Genomic DNA, 17,711 nt, shown 5'->3' on the forward strand with positions numbered 1-17,711 from the left:
TTTAGTTTCCTTTTTGAATTAAATTCAATAAAAATAAAACAAAGTTTAAAAAATCAGCAGGATTTTCTTGTTTCGATTTCCCTCGATTTATGGATTGTGCCAATAGAGTTTAATTCGGGGATGAAAGAATTAAAGTGCATGTAAAAAAAAAATATTTCAAGGCTAATTCAAGCTCAAAGAATAAAGATGAAGTTTAATTAAAATGGATGTATAAGCAGAAATTTTTCATTGATGAAATAGCAAAAACATTAAATGAGGATAAATGAAAATGTTAAATTTGATATAATAATTCAAAGGTTTCATTACAATCAAGTTTATCTTAGATCAGAAATTTTAAGAAAAGGTTTATTGAAAAGGAATTTTACAATCTTAAACGAATGTTTTTTTTTAGAGAATCGTAGACTAAAATCATAGATCTAAAATTCCTTGTTGATCTAACATTGTTGAGTACTTTTGCTCTATCTCCGGAATGTGCCAATCATGCTATAGAAAGAGTTTATGAGAGAATTCCATAAAAAAAACTAAGATTTTTAAATGATTTCAAATTTTCTACACAAAATTGCACACTTTCCAAGGATGCTTTTAGCAAAAAAAAAACGGTCTAGAAGCTAAGTGCTGATCTAAGTTGAGTCTAGAAGGGACTGATTAGCCGTTTTAGTGGAACGGATTTAATGTAAAAAAAATTAAAATTCTAATTTGATTGTCAGATAATAAGATCTAATTTGTCATGATGATAAACTCGACAGGAATAGGTACGCAAGCCCTGGAATATATTTAAAATTGAATTTCCATCTATTTGATTTCCTGGAAATTTTTTGAACGCTGATGGCTGAATTATAACATAAATAGATTTTTAACTGATTGAACCGAATTATAGAGTCAATTTGAAATATATAATGAAAAGTTCACATGTCCATTCTTGAGTCATTTTTCTGAGAAGCCTTTATGCGGTCAAACAAATTTTCACAGAAGATGCGACGAATCAACTAAAGGCTGAAAGTCTATTTAATGAAGATATTATAAAATTGAATTTCCACAGAACAAATTTGGTCTGAAAATATTCATTTTATAATCGCCTAAAAGTTGGAAAAAATCCATATAAGAACTTTGTTTCAAGAATGCTGGACGTAAGGAAGAAAAATTTAATTTTATAGATTGAAAGAACGGATAGCTTGGAAAAAATAAGAGTTTGAATCAAAACCGTTTATTTTTAATAATCTAGTGTCTATAGTAACTTGTAAGATCGATGATTTTTGCTTCTCTAATGATGGAGTTTCTTGTTTTCCATGTTTTCCTTAAAGAAAACCTCAAAGCATAATATAATTTTCCAACATATTTGTTTCGAACCATCTGTTCCGCACGGTTTCGGACTAATTCTTTTAAAAAAACAAAACAGAAAAACACCAAGCATGCCTGCTTCAAACAAAGACGAACCGGAAACAGAATGGTCTTTTCTGAATATTTTTTTTTCATTTGTTAACATTCCCGCGACTGATTGAAAATAGAAACGAATTTCGTGTTAAACTCTACTACGATCAGCAGGAGATAACCTTAAATGATATAAAATTAAGACTTTGATTGAAATGTAAGATTCCTGATTCTCTGCAAATATTAATTAGAACAATTGAAAATCAAGACTTAAAGAGAGAATAAAATTTCATTGAAAAATTCATAACTCAAAAGAACGAAAATGTAAATTTTGTATTATAGTGCGATTTCTTTTTCGATGTTTTTTTTCGAGCTCTCCTTAATTTTATATTGCAAATAAAACAAGAAAAAAAATAAATGTAACGGAAATACTCCACATCAAAAATGCAATTCCTCAACACTGGAGAAGATAAGGAATTGATAACTAGCTGGAAAAATTCCTCCACCTACGGGAGACGGCTTCCTTCATTCTTACCATTTCATTCAACCCTCCAAAACTGTTTTTTCCACCTACACCGAATCGTTATGATACTCCGGGGAACGCAAAAAAAAAATGCCAAAAGACTAGCCCCAACCCATAGAAAGTCCAATCTTTTCGGGTCGAGGAGGTAGGCCAGGAAAATGCGAAGCAAATGATAAAGAGAGGCATTTAATTTAGCTCTCACTGTGAGGTTTTTCGGCACCACTTCTTGCCACCCATCCACCTTTCGGAATGATAATGGCGGAAGAAAACGAACTTCCACCGCCAACAACAGCAGCAGCTTGATTTTCATTTCGAATTTTCCTTTGGCTTTTCCGGTGTTGTTTTATGTGGGGTTGTTCTGTTGATCCAATTCCATTTTCTTATATTTTTGTTATTGTTGATGTTTCTTTGCTTTCTCTAAATGTAAAAAAGACCGGCAACAACCCGCTGCGAGAGTCAAAATATTGGGCATTTTCTCATTTGGCAACGTTTTCGGAAAAAGTAGGGAGTAGTGGAAAAAAAAGGAAACTTGCACGTCATTCTGCGTAACTACGATAGCAACAAATAGCTACACAGTCAGAGGCGATTTTCGCTTGAAAAAAATCCAATGTAAAATATTTTTTCAACTTTAAAAAAATAAGGTTTTTTAGATTTATTTAAAAAAAAATCAAAAAAAAAATTGAAATAAAAATTTTATTTAGAAAAAAAATTTTAAATCTTCAGGAGAGTTGCTTAATTTGATCGTAGCCACTGGCCCAAAAACCCTTGAGACAGAAACAGTTCCGGCCAGCAACGACGGAATTCTTGGTCCTTTTCCCCTTCAAAGGCCAATCCTTGGCACTCCGTGAAACCATAGAGAGCGTTGTGGCAACATTGTCCCCAGGAATGAATGGATGGAACGACTTTCGCCTGCCTTTGCTTTGGTTCGGTTCGTTGAATGGTCATAAAAATAAATTATTAACACTAAAATCTTATTGCTGTCGCCCCATCCTCTATCGTTCTCGTCGTCGACGAATCATTCCCTATCGCGTAAATCTCCACCCAGTCCTCTTCTTTTTGAGTAAGCATGATAGAAAGTAACCAAAAAAAAAAACAACATAGAAATCCTCCGACAGAAATACCTTTTTTCTCCACCCTCGCTAGGAACCCTAAAAAAAGAAAAAAAAACCGCGAAACACTTTTTCCTCCCTCTTCTCGCTGTGAGATTTCCAGGGGAACAGAAATGCTTATGCTTGTACTTTTTTCACGGGAAAAAAAGAAAATAAAAAAGGTTGAAGGAAAATCTACCCAAGAAAATCCTTCCAACGAAGACGACGAAGAAACGGTGGGGTATGGAAATTGATGTTGTTCTTGAGCGTAAGCATTTTAAGCGTGCTTTTGGATTTTTATACCGCTTGTTATTATTTTGTTGATTCGTATTTTTCCTGGTTAGGAGTTTTTTTCTCTTCTTGTTATTTGAAGAAAAGTAGAAACAGCCCAAAGCGACGGAGTCAAGGCAGGAGCAAAAATAAGCTTGGATGGGGTGTCAGCCGGTTTCTGATTAGATTTCGATTTGAGTAGCGATTTTTACACGTTCTAATGAGACCATAAAAAAGATTGATGAATGATGGTCGCTTACCGCCCACCAACCCAATTCAAATCGCGTTGTGGCTTGGTTTTTTTTTTGTTAGTTTGTTTGCTTTTGTGTGATTGTACGTTTGGTGGAAATAAGTTGATTCGGTGTAAACATGCCGGAGGAATTTCATTCACGAATTGACTTAATTTTCGATAAGACAGCAAATTGAATGTATTAAATTTTCACTACTAACCAAACCTCTCAATTTTCAGTCATAGAAACATGAGACATGAAGCTTTCTCCTATGAATCGGAAAATTTGTCAAAATTGTCAAAATTGTAAAAAATTGTCAAAATTGTCAAAATTGTCAAAATTGTCAAAATTGTCAAAATTGTCAAAATTGTCAAAATTGTCAAAATTGTCAAAATTGTCATAATTGTCAAAATTGTCAAAATTGTGAAAAGTTGTCAAAATTGTCAAAATTCTCAAAATTGTCAAAATTGTCAAAATTGTCAAAATTGTCAAAATTGTCAAAATTGTCAAAATTGTCAAAATTGTCAAAATTGTCAAAATTGTCAAAATTGTCAAAATTGTCAAAATTGTCAAAATTGTCAAAATTGTCAAAATTGTCAAAATGGTCAACATTGTCAAAATTGTTCAAAATTGTCAAAATTGTCAAAATTGTCAAAATTGTCAAAATTGTCAAAATTGTCAAAATTGTCAAAATTGTCAAAATTGTCAAAATTGTCAAAATTGTCAAAATTGTCAAAATTGTCAAAATTGTCAAAATTGTCAAAATTGTCAAAATTGTCAAAATTGTCAAAATTGTCAAATTGTCAAAATTGTCAAAATTGTCAAAATTGTCAAAATTGTCAAATTGTCAAAATTGTCAAAATTGTCAAAATTGTCAAAATTGTCAAAATTGTCAAAATTGTCAAAATTGTCAATATTGTCAAAATTGATAAATTTTCAAAATTGTCAAAATTGTCAAAATTGTCAAAATTGTCAAAATTGTTAAAATTGTCAAAATTGTCAAAATTGTCAAAATTGTCAAAATTGTCAAAATTGTCAAAATTGTCAAAATTGTCAAATTGTCAAAATTGTCAAAATTGTCAAAATTGTCAAAATTGTCAAAATTGTCAAAATTGTCAAAATTGTCAAAATTGTCAAAATTGTCAAAATTGTCAAAATTGTCAAAATTGTCAAAATTGTCAAAATTGTCAAAATTGTCAAAATTGTCAAAATTGTCAAAATTGTCAAAATTGTCAAAATTGTCAAAATTGTCAAAATTGTCAAAATTGTCAAAATTGTCAAAATTGTCAAATTGTCAAAACTGTCCAAATTGAAAAAATTGTCAAATTGTCAAAATTGTCAAAATTGTCAAAATTGTCAAAATTGTCAAAATTGTCAAAATTGTCAAAATTGTCAAAATTGTCAAAATTGTCAAATTGTCAAAATTGTCAAAATTGTCAAAATTGTCAAAATTGTCAAAATTGTCAAAATTGTCAAAATTGTCAAAATTGTCAAAATTGTCAAAATTGTCAAAATTGTCAAAATTGTCAAAATTGTCAAAATTGTCAAAATTGTCAAAAATTGTCAAAATTGTCAAAATTGTCAAAATTGTCAAAATTGTCAAAATTGTCAAAATTGTCAAAATTGTCAAAATTGTCAAAATTGTCAAAATTGTCAAAATTGTCAAAATTGTCAAAATTGTCAAAATTGTCGAAATTGTCAAAATTGTCAAAATTGTCAAAATTGTCAAAATTGATAAATTTTTCAAAATTGTCAAAATTGTCAAAATTGTCAAATTGTCAAAATTGTCAAAATTGTCAAAATTGTCAAAATTGTCAAAATTGTCAAAATTGTCAAAATTGTCAAAATTGTCCAAATTGTCAAAATTGTCAAAATTGTCAAAATTGTCAAAATTGTCAAAATTGTCAAAATTGTCAAAATTGTCAAAATTGTCAAAATTGTCAAAATTGTCAAAATTGTCAAAATTGTCAAAATTGTCAAAATTGTCAAAATTGTCAAAATTGTCAAAATTGTCAAAATTGTCAAAATTGTCAAAATTGTCAAAATTGTCAAAATTGTCAAAATTGTCAAATTGCCAAAATTGTCAAAATTGTCAAAATTGTCAAAATTGTCAAAATTGTCAAAATTGTCAAAATTGTCAAAATTGTCCAAAATTGTCAAAATTGTCAAAATTGTCAAAATTGTCAAAATTGTCCAAAATTGTCAAAATTGTCAAAATTGTCAAAATTGTCAAAATTGTCAAAATTGTCAAAATTGTCAAAATTGTCAAAATTGTCAAAATTGTCAAAATTGTCAAAATTGTCAAAATTGTCAAAATTGTCAAAATTGTCAAAATTGTCAAAATTGTCAAAATTGTCAAAATTGTCAAAAATGTCAAAATTGTCAAAATTGTCAAAATTGTCAAAATTGTCAAAATTGTCAAAATTGTCAAAATTGTCAAAATTGATAAATTTTTCAAAATTGTCAAAATTGTCAAAATTGTCAAAATTGTCAAAATTGTCAAAATTGTCAAAATTGTCAAAATTGTCAAAATTGTCAAAATTGTCAAAATTGTCAAAATTGTCAAAATTGTCAAAATTGTCAAAATTGTCAAAATTGTCAAAATTGTCAAAATTGTCAAAATTGTCAAAATTGTCAAAATTGTCAAAATTGTCAAAATTGTCAAAATTGTCAAAATGTCAAAATTGTCAAAATTGTCAAAATTGTCAAAATTGTCAAAATTGTCAAAATTGTCAAAATTGTCAAAATTGTCAAAATTGTCAAAATTGTCAAAATTGTCAAAATTGTCAAAATTGTCAAAATTGTCAAAATTGTCAAAATTGTCAAAATTGTCAAATTGTCAAAATTGTCAAAATTGTCAAAATTGTCAAAATTGTCAAAATTGTCAAAATTGTCAAAATTGTCAAAAATTGTCAAAATTGTCAAATTGTCAAAATTGTCAAAATTGTCAAAATTGTCAAAATTGTCAAAATTGTCAAATTGTCAAAATTGTCAAAATTGTCAAATTGTCAAAATTGTCAAAATTGTCAAAATTGTCAAAATTGTCAAAATTGTCAAAATTGTCAAAATTGTCAAAATTGTCAAAATTGTCAAAATTGTCAAAATTGTCAAAATTGTCAAAATTGTCAAAATTGTCAAAATTGTCAAAATTGTCAAAATTGTCAAAATTGTCAAAATTGTCAAAAATTGTCAAAATTGTCAAAATTGTCAAAATTGTCAAAATTGTCAAAATTGTCAAAATTGTCAAAATTGTCAAATTGTCTCAAAATTGTCAAAATTGTCAAAATTGTCAAAATTGTCAAAATTGTCAAAATTGTCAAAATTGTCAAAATTGTCAAAATTGTCAAAATTGTCAAAATTGTCAAAATTGTCAAAATTGTCAAAATTGTCAAAATTGTCAAAATTGTCAAAATTGTCAAAATTGTCAAAATTGTCAAAATTGTCAAAATTGTCAAATGTCAAAATTGTCAAAATTGTCAAAATTGTCAAAATTGTCAAAATTGTCAAAATTGTCAAAATTGTCAAAATTGTCAAAATTGTCAAAATTGTCAAAATTGTCAAAATTGTCAAAAATTGTCAAAATTGTCAAAATTGTCAAAATTGTCAAAATTGTCAAAATTGTCAAAATTGTCAAAATTGTCAAAAATTGTCAAAATTGTCAAAATTGTCAAAATTGTCAAAATTGTCAAAATTGTCAAAATTGTCAAAATTGTCAAAATTGTCAAAATTGTCAAAATTGTCAAAATTGTCAAAATTGTCAAAATTGTCAAAATTGTCAAAATTGTCAAAATTGTCAAAATTGTCAAAATTGTCAAAATTGTCAAAATTGTCAAAATTGTCAAAATTTTCAAATTGTCAAATTGTCAAAATTGTCAAAAATTGTCAAAATTGTCAAAATTGTCAAAATTGTCAAAATTGTCAAAATTGTCAAAATTGTCAAAATTGTCAAAATTGTCAAAATTGTCAAAATTGTCAAAATTGTCAAAATTGTCAAATTGTCAAAATTGTCAAAATTGTCAAAATTGTCAAAATTGTCAAAATTGTCAAAATTGTCAAAATTGTCAAAATTGTCAAAATTGTCAAAATTGTCAAAATTGTCAAAATTGTCAAAATTGATAAATTGTCAAAATTGTCAAAATTGTTCAAAATTGTCAAAATTGTCAAAATTGTCAAAATTGTCAAAATTGTCAAAATTGTCAAAATTGTCAAAATTGTCAAAATTGTCAAAATTGTCAAAATTGTCAAAATTGTCAAAATTGTCAAAATTGTCAAATTGTCAAAATTGTCAAAATTGTCAAAATTGTCAAAATGTCAAAATTGTCAAAATTGTCAAAATTGTCAAAATTGTCAATGTCAAAATTGTCAAAATTGTCAAAATTGTCAAAATTGTCAAAATTGTCAAAATTGTCAAAATTGTCAAATTGTCAAAATTGTCAAAATTGTCAAAATTGTTCAAAATTGTCAAATTGTCAAAATTGTCAAAATTGTCAAAATTGTCAAAATTGTCAAAATTGTCAAAATTGTCAAAATTGTCAAAATTGTCAAAATTGTCAAAATTGTCAAAATTGTCAAAATTGTCAAAATTGTCAAAATTGTCAAAATTGTCAAAATTGTCAAAATTGTCAAAATTGTCAAAATTGTCAAAATTGTCAAAATTGTCAAAATTGTCAAAATTGTCAAAATTGTCAAAATTGTCAAAATTGTCAAATTGTCAAAATTGTCAAAATTGTCAAAATTGTCAAATTGTCAAAATTGTCAAAATTGTCAAAATTGTCAAAATTGTCAAAATTGTCAAAATTGTCAAAATTGTCAAAATTGTCAAAATTGTCAAAATTGTCAAAATTGTCAAAATTGTCAAAATTGTCAAAATTGTCAAAATTGTCAAAATTGTCAAAATTGTCAAAATTGTCAAAATTGTCAAAATTGTCAAAATTGTCAAAATTGTCAAAATTGTCAAAATTGTCAAAATTGTCAAAATTGTCAAAATGTCAAAATTGTCAAAATTGTCAAAATTGTCAAAATTGTCAAAATTGTCAAAATTGTCAAAATTGTCAAAATTGTCAAAATTGTCAAAATTGTCAAAATTGTCAAAATTGTCAAAATTGTCAAAATTGTCAAATTGTCAAAATTGTCAAATTGTCAAAATTGTCAAAATTGTCAAAATTGTCAAAATTGTCAAAATTGTCAAAATTGTCAAATTGTCAAAATGTCAAAATTGTCAAAATTGTCAAAATTGTCAAAATTGTCAAAATTGTCAAAATTGTCAAAATTGTCAAATTGTCAAAATTGTCAAAATTGTCAAAATTGTCAAAATTGTCAAAATTGTCAAAATTGTCAAAATTGTCAAAATTGTCAAAATTGTCAAAATTGTCAAAATTGTCAAAATTGTCAAAATTGTCAAAATTGTCAAAATTGTCAAATTGTCAAAATTGTCAAAATGTCAAAATTGTCAAAATTGTCAAAATTGTCAAAATTGTCAAATTGTCAAAATTGTCAAAATTGTCAAAATTGTCAAAATTGTCAAAATTGTCAAATTGTCAAAATTGTCAAAATTGTCAAAATTGTCAAATTGTCAAAATTGTCAAAATTGTCAAAATTGTCAAAATTGTCAAAATTGTCAAAATTGTCAAAATTGTCAAAATTGTCAAAATTGTCAAAATTGTCAAAATTGTCAAAATTGTCAAAATTGTCAAAATTGTCAAAATTGTCAAAATTGTCAAAAATTGTCAAAATTGTCAAATTGTCAAAATTGTCAAAAATTGTCAAAATTGTCAAAATTGTCAAAATTGTCAAAATTGTCAAAATTGTCAAAATTGTCAAAATTGTCAAAATTGTCAAAATTGTCAAAATTGTCAAAATTGTCAAAATTGTCAAAATTGTCAAAATTGTCAAAATTGTCAAAATTGTCAAATTGTCAAAATTGTCAAAATTGTCAAAATTGTCAAAATTGTCAAAATTTGCAAATTGTCAAAATTGTCAAAATTGTCAAATTGTCAAAATTGTCAAAATTGTCAAAATTGTCAAATTGTCAAAATTGTCAAAATTGTCAAAATTGTCAAAATTGTCAAAATTGTCAAAATTGTCAAAATTGTCAAAATTGTCAAAATTGTCAAAATTGTCAAAATTGTCAAAATTGTCAAAATTGTCAAAATTGTCAAAATTGTCAAAATTGTCAAAATTGTCAAAATTGTCAAAATTGTCAAAATTGTCAAAATTGTCAAAATTGTCAAAATTGTCAAAATTGTCAATTGTCAAAATTGTCAAATTGTCAAAATTGTCAAAATTGTCAAAATTGTCAATCAAATTGTCAAAATTGTCAAAATTGTCAAAATTGTCAAAATTGTCAAAATTGTCAAAATTGTCAAAATTGTCAAAATTGTCAAAATTGTCAAAATTGTCAAAATTGTCAAAATTGTCAAAATTGTCAAAATTGTCAAAATTCAAATTGTCAAAATTGTCAAAATTGTCAAAATTGTCAAAATTGTCAAAATTGTCAAAATTGTCAAAATTGTCAAAATTGTCAAAATTGTCAAAATTGTCAAAATTGTCAAAATTGTCAAAATTGTCAATTGTCAAAATTGTCAAAATTGTCAAAATTGTCAAAATTGTCAAAATTGTCAAAATTGTCAAAATTGTCAAATTGTCAAAATTGTCAAAATTGTCAAAATTGTCAAAATTGTCAAAATTGTCAAAATTGTCAAAATTGTCAAAATTGTCAAAATTGTCAAAATTGTCAAATTGTCAAAATTGTCAAAATTGTCAAAATTGTCAAAATTGTCAAAATTGTCAAAATTGTCAAATTGTCAAAATTGTCAAAATTGTCAAAAATGTCAAAATTGTCAAAATTGTCAAAATTGTCAAAATTGTCAAAATTGTCAAAATTGTCAAAATTGTCAAAATTGTCAAAATTGATAAATTTTTCAAAATTGTCAAAATTGTCAAAATTGTCAAAAATTGTCAAAATTGTCAAAATTGTCAAAATTGTCAAAATTGTCAAAATTGTCAAAATGTCAAAATTGTCAAAATTGCCAAAATTGTCAAAATTGTCAAAATTGTCAAAATTGTCAAAATTGTCAAAATTGTCAAAATTGTCAAAATTGTCAAATTGTCAAAATTGTCAAAATTGTCAAATTGTCAAAATTGTCAAAATTGTCAAAATTGTCAAAATTGTCAAATTGTCAAAATTGTCAAAATTGTCAAAATTGTCAAAATTGTCAAAATTGTCAAAATTGTCAAAATTGTCAAAATTGTCAAAATTGTCAAAATTGTCAAAATTGTCAAAATTGTCAAAATTGTCAAAATTGTCAAAATTGTCAAAATTGTCAAAATTGTCAAAATTGTCAAAATTGTCAAAATTGTCAAAATTGTCAAAATTGTCAAAATTGTCAAAATTGTCAAAATTGTCAAAATTGTCAAAATTGTCAAACATTGTCAAAATTGTCAAAATTGTCAAAATTGTCAAATTGTCAAAATTGTCAAAAATTGTCAAAATTGTCAAAATTGTCAAAATTGTCAAAATTGTCAAAATTGTCAAAATTGTCAAAATTGTCAAAATTGTCAAAATTGTCAAAATTGTCAAATTGTCAAAATTGTCAAAATTGTCAAAATTGTCAAATTGTCAAAATTGTCAAAATTGTCAAAATTGTCAAAATTGTCAAAATTGTCAAAATTGTCAAAATTGTCAAAATTGTCAAAATTGTCAAAATTGTCAAAATTGTCAAAATTGTCAAAATTGTCAAAATTGTCAAAATTGTCAAAATTGTCAAAATTGTCAAAATTGTCAAAATTGTCAAAATTGTCAAAATTGTCAAAATTGTCAAAATTGTCAAAATTGTCAAAATTGTCAAAATTGTCAAAATTGTCCAAAATTGTCAAAATTGTCAAAATTGTCAAAATTGTCAAAATTGTCAAAATTGTCAAAATTGTCAAAATTGTCAAATTGTCAAAATTGTCAAAATTGTCAAAATTGTCAAAATTGTCAAAATTGTCAAAATTGTCAAAATTGTCAAAATTGTCAAAAATTGTCAAAATTGTCAAAATTGTCAAAATTGTCAAAATTGTCAAAATTGTCAAAAATTGTCAAAATTGTCAAAATTGTCAAAATTGTCAAAATTGTCAAAATTGTCAAAATTGTCAAAATTGTCGAAATTGTCAAAATTGTCAAAATTGTCTAAATTGTCAAAATTGTCAAAATTGATAAATTTTTCAAAATTGTCAAAATTGTCAAAATTGTCAAAATTGTCAAAATTGTTAAAGTTGTCAAAATTGTCAAAATTGTCAAAATTGTCAAAATTGTCAAATTGTCAAAATTGTCAAAATTGTCAAAATTGTCAAAATTGTCAAAATTGTCAAAATTGTCAAAATTGTCAAAATTGTCAAATTGTCAAAATTGTCAAAATTGTCAAAATTGTCAAAATTGTCAAAATTGTCAAAATTGTCAAAATTGTTCAAAATTGTCCAAATTGTCAAAATTGTCAAAATTGTCAAAATTGTCAAAATTGTCAAAATTGATAAATTTTTCAAAATTGTCAAAATTGTCAAAATTGTCAAAATTGTCAAAATTGTCAAAATTGTCAAAATTGTCAAAATTGTCAAAATTGTCAAAATTGTCAAATTGTCAAAATTGTCAAAATTGTCAAAATTGTCAAAATTGTCAAAATTGTCAAAATTGTCAAAATTGTCAAAATTGTCAAAATTGTCAAAATTGTCAAAATTGTCAAAATTGTCAAAATTGTCAAAATTGTCAAAATTGTCAAAATTGTCAAAATTGTCAAAATTGTCAAAATTGTCAAAATTGTCAAAATTGTCAAAATTGATAAATTTTTCAAAATTGTCAAAATTGTCAAAATTGTCAAAATTGTCAAAATTGTCAAAATTGTCAAATTGTCAAAATTGTCAAAATTGTCAAAATTGTCAAAATTGTCAAAATTGTCAAAATTGTCAAAATTGTCAAATTGTCAAAATTGTCAAAATTGTCAAAATTGTCAAAATTGTCAAAATTGTCAAAATTGTCAAAATTGTCAAAATTGTCAAAATTGTCAAAATTGTCAAAATTGTCAAAATTGTCAAAATTGTCAAAATTGTCAAAATTGTCAAAATTGTCAAAATTGTCAATCAAAATTGTCAAAATTGTCAAATTGTCAAAATTGTCAAAATTGTCAAAATTGTCAAATTGTCAAAATTGTCAAAATTGTCAAAATTGTCAAAATTGTCAAAATTGTCAAAATTGTCAAAATGTCAAAATTGTCAAAATTGTCAAAATTGTCAAAATTGTCAAAATTGTCAAAATTGTCAAAATTGTCAAAATTGTCAAAATTGTCAAAATTGTCAAAATTGTCAAAATTGTCAAAATTGTCAAAATTGTCAAAATTGTCAAAATTGTCAAAATTGTCAAAATTGTCAAAATTGTCAAAATTGTCAAAATTGTCAAAATTGTCAAAATTGTCAAAATTGTCAAAATTGTCAAAATTGTCAAAATTGTCAAAATTTTCAAAATTGTCAAAATTGTCAAAATTGTCAAAATTGTCAAAATTGTCAAAATTGTCAAAATTGTCAAAATTGTCAAAATTGTCAAAATTGTCAAAATTGTCAAAATTGTCAAATTGTCAAAATTGTCAAAATTGTCAAAATTGTCAAAATTGTCAAAATTGTCAAAATTGTCAAAATTGTCAAAATTGTCAAAATTGTCAAAATTGTCAAAATTGTCAAAATTGTCAAAATTGTCAAAATTGTCAAAATTGTCAAAATTGTCAAAATTGTCAAATTGTCAAAATTGTCAAAATTGTCAAAATTGTCAAAATTGTCAAAATTGTCAAAATTGTCAAAATTGTCAAAATTGTCAAAATTGTCAAAATTGTCAAAATTGTCAAAATTGTCAAAATTGTCAAAATTGTCAAAATTGTCCAAAATTGTCAAATTGTCAAAATTGTCAAAATTGTCAAAATTGTCAAATTGTCAAAATTGTCAAAATTGTCAAAATTGTCAAAATTGTCAAAATTGTCAAAATTGTCAAAATGTCAAAATTGTCAAAATTGTCAAAATTGTCAAATTGTCAAAATTGTCAAAATTGTCAAAATTGTCAAAATTGTCAAAATTGTCAAAATTGTCAAAATTGTCAAAATTGTCAAATTGTCAAAATTGTCAAAATTGTCAAAATTGTCAAAATTGTCAAAATTGTCAAAATTGTCAAATTCAAAATTGTCAAATTGTCAAAATTGTCAAAATTGTCAAAATTGTCAAAATTGTCAAAATTGTCAAAATTGTCAAAATTGTCAAATTGTCAAAATTGTCAAAATTGTCAAAATTGTCAAAATTGTCAAAATTGTCAAAATTGTCAAAATTGTCAAAATTGTCAAATTGTCAAAATTGTCAAAATTGTCAAAATTGTCCAAAATTGTCAAAATTGTCAAATTGTCAAATTGTCAAAATTGTCAAAATTGTCAAAATTGTCAAATTGTCAAAATTGTCAAAATTGTCAAAATTGTCAAATTGTCAAAATTGTCAAAATTGTCAAAATTGTCAAAATTGTCAAAATTGTCAAAATTGTCAAAATTGTCAAAATTGTCAAAATTGTCAAAATTGTCAAATTTCAAAATTGTCAAAATTGTCAAAATTGTCAAAATTGTCAAAATTGTCAAAATTGTCAAAATTGTCAAAATTGTCAAAATTGTCAAAATTGTCAAAATTGTCAAAATTGTCAAAATTGTCAAAATTGTCAAAATTGTCAAAATTGTCAAAATTGTCAAAATTGTCAAAATTGTCAAAATTGTCAAAATTGTCAAAATTGTCAAAATTGTCAAAATTGTCAAAATTGTCAAATTGTCAAAATTGTCAAAATTGTCAAAATTGTCAAAATTGTCAAAATTGTCAAAATTGTCAAAATTGTCAAAATTGTCAAAATTGTCAAATTGTCAAAATTGTCAAAATTGTCAAAATTGTCAAAATTGTCAAAATTGTCAAAATTGTCAAATTGTCAAAATTGTCAAAATTGTCAAAATTGTCAAAATTGTCAAAATTGTCAAAATTGTCAAAATTGTCAAAATTGTCAAAATTGTCAAAATTGTCAAAATTGTCAAAATTGTCAAAATTGTCAAATTGTCAAAATTGTCAAAATTGTCAAAATTGTCAAAATTGTCAAAATTGTCAAAATTGTCAAAATTGTCAAATTGTCAAAATTGTCAAAATTGTCAAAATTGTCAAAATTGTCAAAATTGTCAAAATTGTCAAAATTGTCAAAATTGTCAAAATTGTCAAAATTGTCAAAATTGTCAAAATTGTCAAAATTGTCAAAATTGTCAAAATTGTCAAATTGTCAAAATTGTCAAAATTGTCAAAATTGTCAAAATTGTCAAAATTGTCAAATTGTCAAAATTGTCAAAATTGTCAAAATTGTCAAAATTGTCAAAATTGTCAAAATTGTCAAAAATTGTCAAAATTGTCAAAATTGTCAAAATTGTCAAATTGTCAAAATTGTCAAAATTGTCAAAATTGTCAAAATTGTCAAAATTGTCAAAATTGTCAAAATTGTCAAAATTGTCAAAATTGTCAAAATTGTCAAAATTGTCAAAATTGTCAAAATTGTCAAAATTGTCAAAATTGTCAAAATTGTCAAATTGTCAAAATTGTCAAAATTGTCAAAATTGTCAAAATTGTCAAAATTGTCAAATTGTCAAAATTGTCAAAATTGTCAAAATTGTCAAATTGTCAAAATTGTCAAAATTGTCAAAATTGTCCAAAATTGTCAAAATTGTCAAAATTGTCAAATTGTCAAATTGTCAAAATTGTCAAAATTGTCAAAATTGTCAAAATGTCAAAATTGTCAAAATTGTCAAAATTGTCAAAATTGTCAAAATTGTCAAAATTGTCAAAATTGTCAAAATTGTCAAAATTGTCAAAATTGTCAAAATTGTCAAAATGTCAAAATTGTCAAAATTGTCAAAATTGTCAAAATTGTCAAAATTGTCAAAATTGTCAAAATTGTCAAAATTGTCAAAATTGTCAAATTGTCAAAATTGTCAAAATTGTCAAAATTGTCAAAATTGTCAAAATTGTCAAAATTGTCAAAATTGTCAAAATTGTCAAAATTGTCCAAAATTGTCAAAATTGTCAAAATTGTCAAAATTGTCAAAATTGTCAAAATTGTCAAAATTGTCAAAATTGTCAAAATTGTCAAATTGTCAAAATTGTCAAAATTGTCAAAATTGTCAAAATGTCAAAATTGTCAAAATTGTCAAAATTGTCAAAATTGTCAAAATTGTCAAAATTGTCAAAATTGTCAAAATTGTCAAAATTGTCAAAATTGTCAAAATTGTCAAAATTGTCAAAATTGTCAAAATTGTCAAATTGTCAAAATTGTCAAAATTGTCAAAATTGTCAAAATTGTCAAAATTGTCAAAATTGTCAATGTCAAAATTGTCAAAATTGTCAAAATTGTCAAAATTGTCAAAATTGTCAAAATTGTCAAAATTGTCAAAATTGTCAAAATTGTCAAAATTGTCAAAATTGTCAAAATTGTCAAAATTGTCAAAATTGTCAAAATTGTCAAAATTGTCAAAATTGTCAAAATTGTCAAAATTGTCAAAATTGTCAAAATTGTCAAAATTGTCAAAATGTCAAATTGTCAAATTGTCAAAATTGTCAAAATTGTCAAATTGTCAAAATTGTCAAAATTGTCAAAATTGTCAAAATTGTCAAAATTGTCAAAATTGTCAAAATTGTCAAAATTGTCAAAATTGTCAAAATGTCAAAATTGTCAAAATTGTCAAAATTGTCAAAATTGTCAAAATTGTCAAAATTGTCAAAATTGTCAAAATTGTCAAAATTGTCAAAATTGTCAAATTGTCAAAATTGTCAAAATTGTCAAAATTGGTCAAAATTGTCAAAATTGTCAAAATTGTCAAAATTGTCAAAATTGTCAAAATTGTCAAAATTGTCAAAATTGTCAAAATTGTCAAAATTGTCAAAATTGTCAAATTGTCAAAATTGTCAAAATTGTCAAAATTGTCAAAATTGTCAAAATTGTCAAAATTGTCAAAATTGTCAAAATTGTCAAAATTGTCAAAATTGTCAAAATATGTCAAAATTGTCAAAATTGTCAAATTGTCAAAATTGTCAAAATTGTCAAAATTGTCAAAATTGTCAAAATTGTCAAAATTGTCAAAATTGTCAAAATTGTCAAAATTGTCAAAATTGTCCAAATTGTCAAAATTGTCAAAATTGTCAACAATTGTCAAAATTGTCAAATTGATAAATTTTTCAAAATTGTCAAAATTGTCAAAATTGTCAAAATTGTCAAATTGTCAAAATTGTCAAAATTGTCAAAATTGTCAAAATTGTCAAAATTGTCAAAATTGTCAAAATTGTCAAAATGTCAAAATTGTCAAAATTGTCAAAATTGTCAAAATTGTCAAAATTGTCAAAATTGTCAAAATTGTCAAAATTGTCAAAATTGTCAAAATTGTCAAAATTGTCAAAATTGTCCAAATTGATAAATTTTCAAATTGTCAAAATTGTCAAAATTGTCAAAATTGTCAAAATTGTTAAAATTGTCAAAATTGTCAAAATTGTCAAAATTGTCAAAATTGTCAAAATTGTCAAAATTGTCAAAATTGTCAAAATTGTCAAAATTGTCAAATTGTCAAAATTGTCAAAATTGTCAAAATTGTCAAAATTGTCAAAATTGTCAAAATTGTCAAAATTGTCAAAATGTCAAAATTGTCAAAATTGTCAAAATTGTCAAAATTGTCAAAATTGTCAAAATTGTCAAAATTGTCAAAATTGTCAAAATTGTCAAAATTGTCAAAATTGTCAAAATTGTCAAAATTGTCAAAATTGTCAAAATTGTCAAAATTGTCAAAATTATCAAAATTGTCAAAATTGTCAAAATTGTCAAAATTGTCAAAATTGTCAAATTGTCAAAATTGTCAAAATTGTCAAAATTGTCAAAATTGTCAAAATTGTCAAAATTGTCCAAATTGTCAAAATTGTCAAAATTGTCAAATTGTCAAAATTGTCAAAATTGTCAAAATTGTCAAAATTGTCAAAATTGTCAAAATTGTCAAAATTGTCAAAATTGTCAAAATTGTCAAAATTGTCAAAATTGTCAAAATTGTCAAAATTGTCAAAATTGTCAAAAATTGTCAAAATTGTCAAAATTGTCAAAATTGTCAAAATTGTCAAAATTGTCAAATTGTCAAAATTGTCAAAATTGTCAAAATTGTCAAAATTGTCAAA

General features: G+C 24.7%; 1 protein-coding gene across 1 annotated transcript in view; it reads left to right on the top strand.

The window, feature by feature from the left end:
• The window catches only part of LOC129743298 (uncharacterized), a 29,513-nt gene that overhangs the window by 9,732 nt on the left and 2,070 nt on the right, over positions 1 to 17,711 (top strand). The gene's annotated exons all lie outside the window — the stretch shown is intronic.

This window comes from Uranotaenia lowii, chromosome 2, assembly GCF_029784155.1.
Source record: "Uranotaenia lowii strain MFRU-FL chromosome 2, ASM2978415v1, whole genome shotgun sequence".
Classification (NCBI taxonomy): domain Eukaryota; kingdom Metazoa; phylum Arthropoda; class Insecta; order Diptera; family Culicidae; genus Uranotaenia; species Uranotaenia lowii.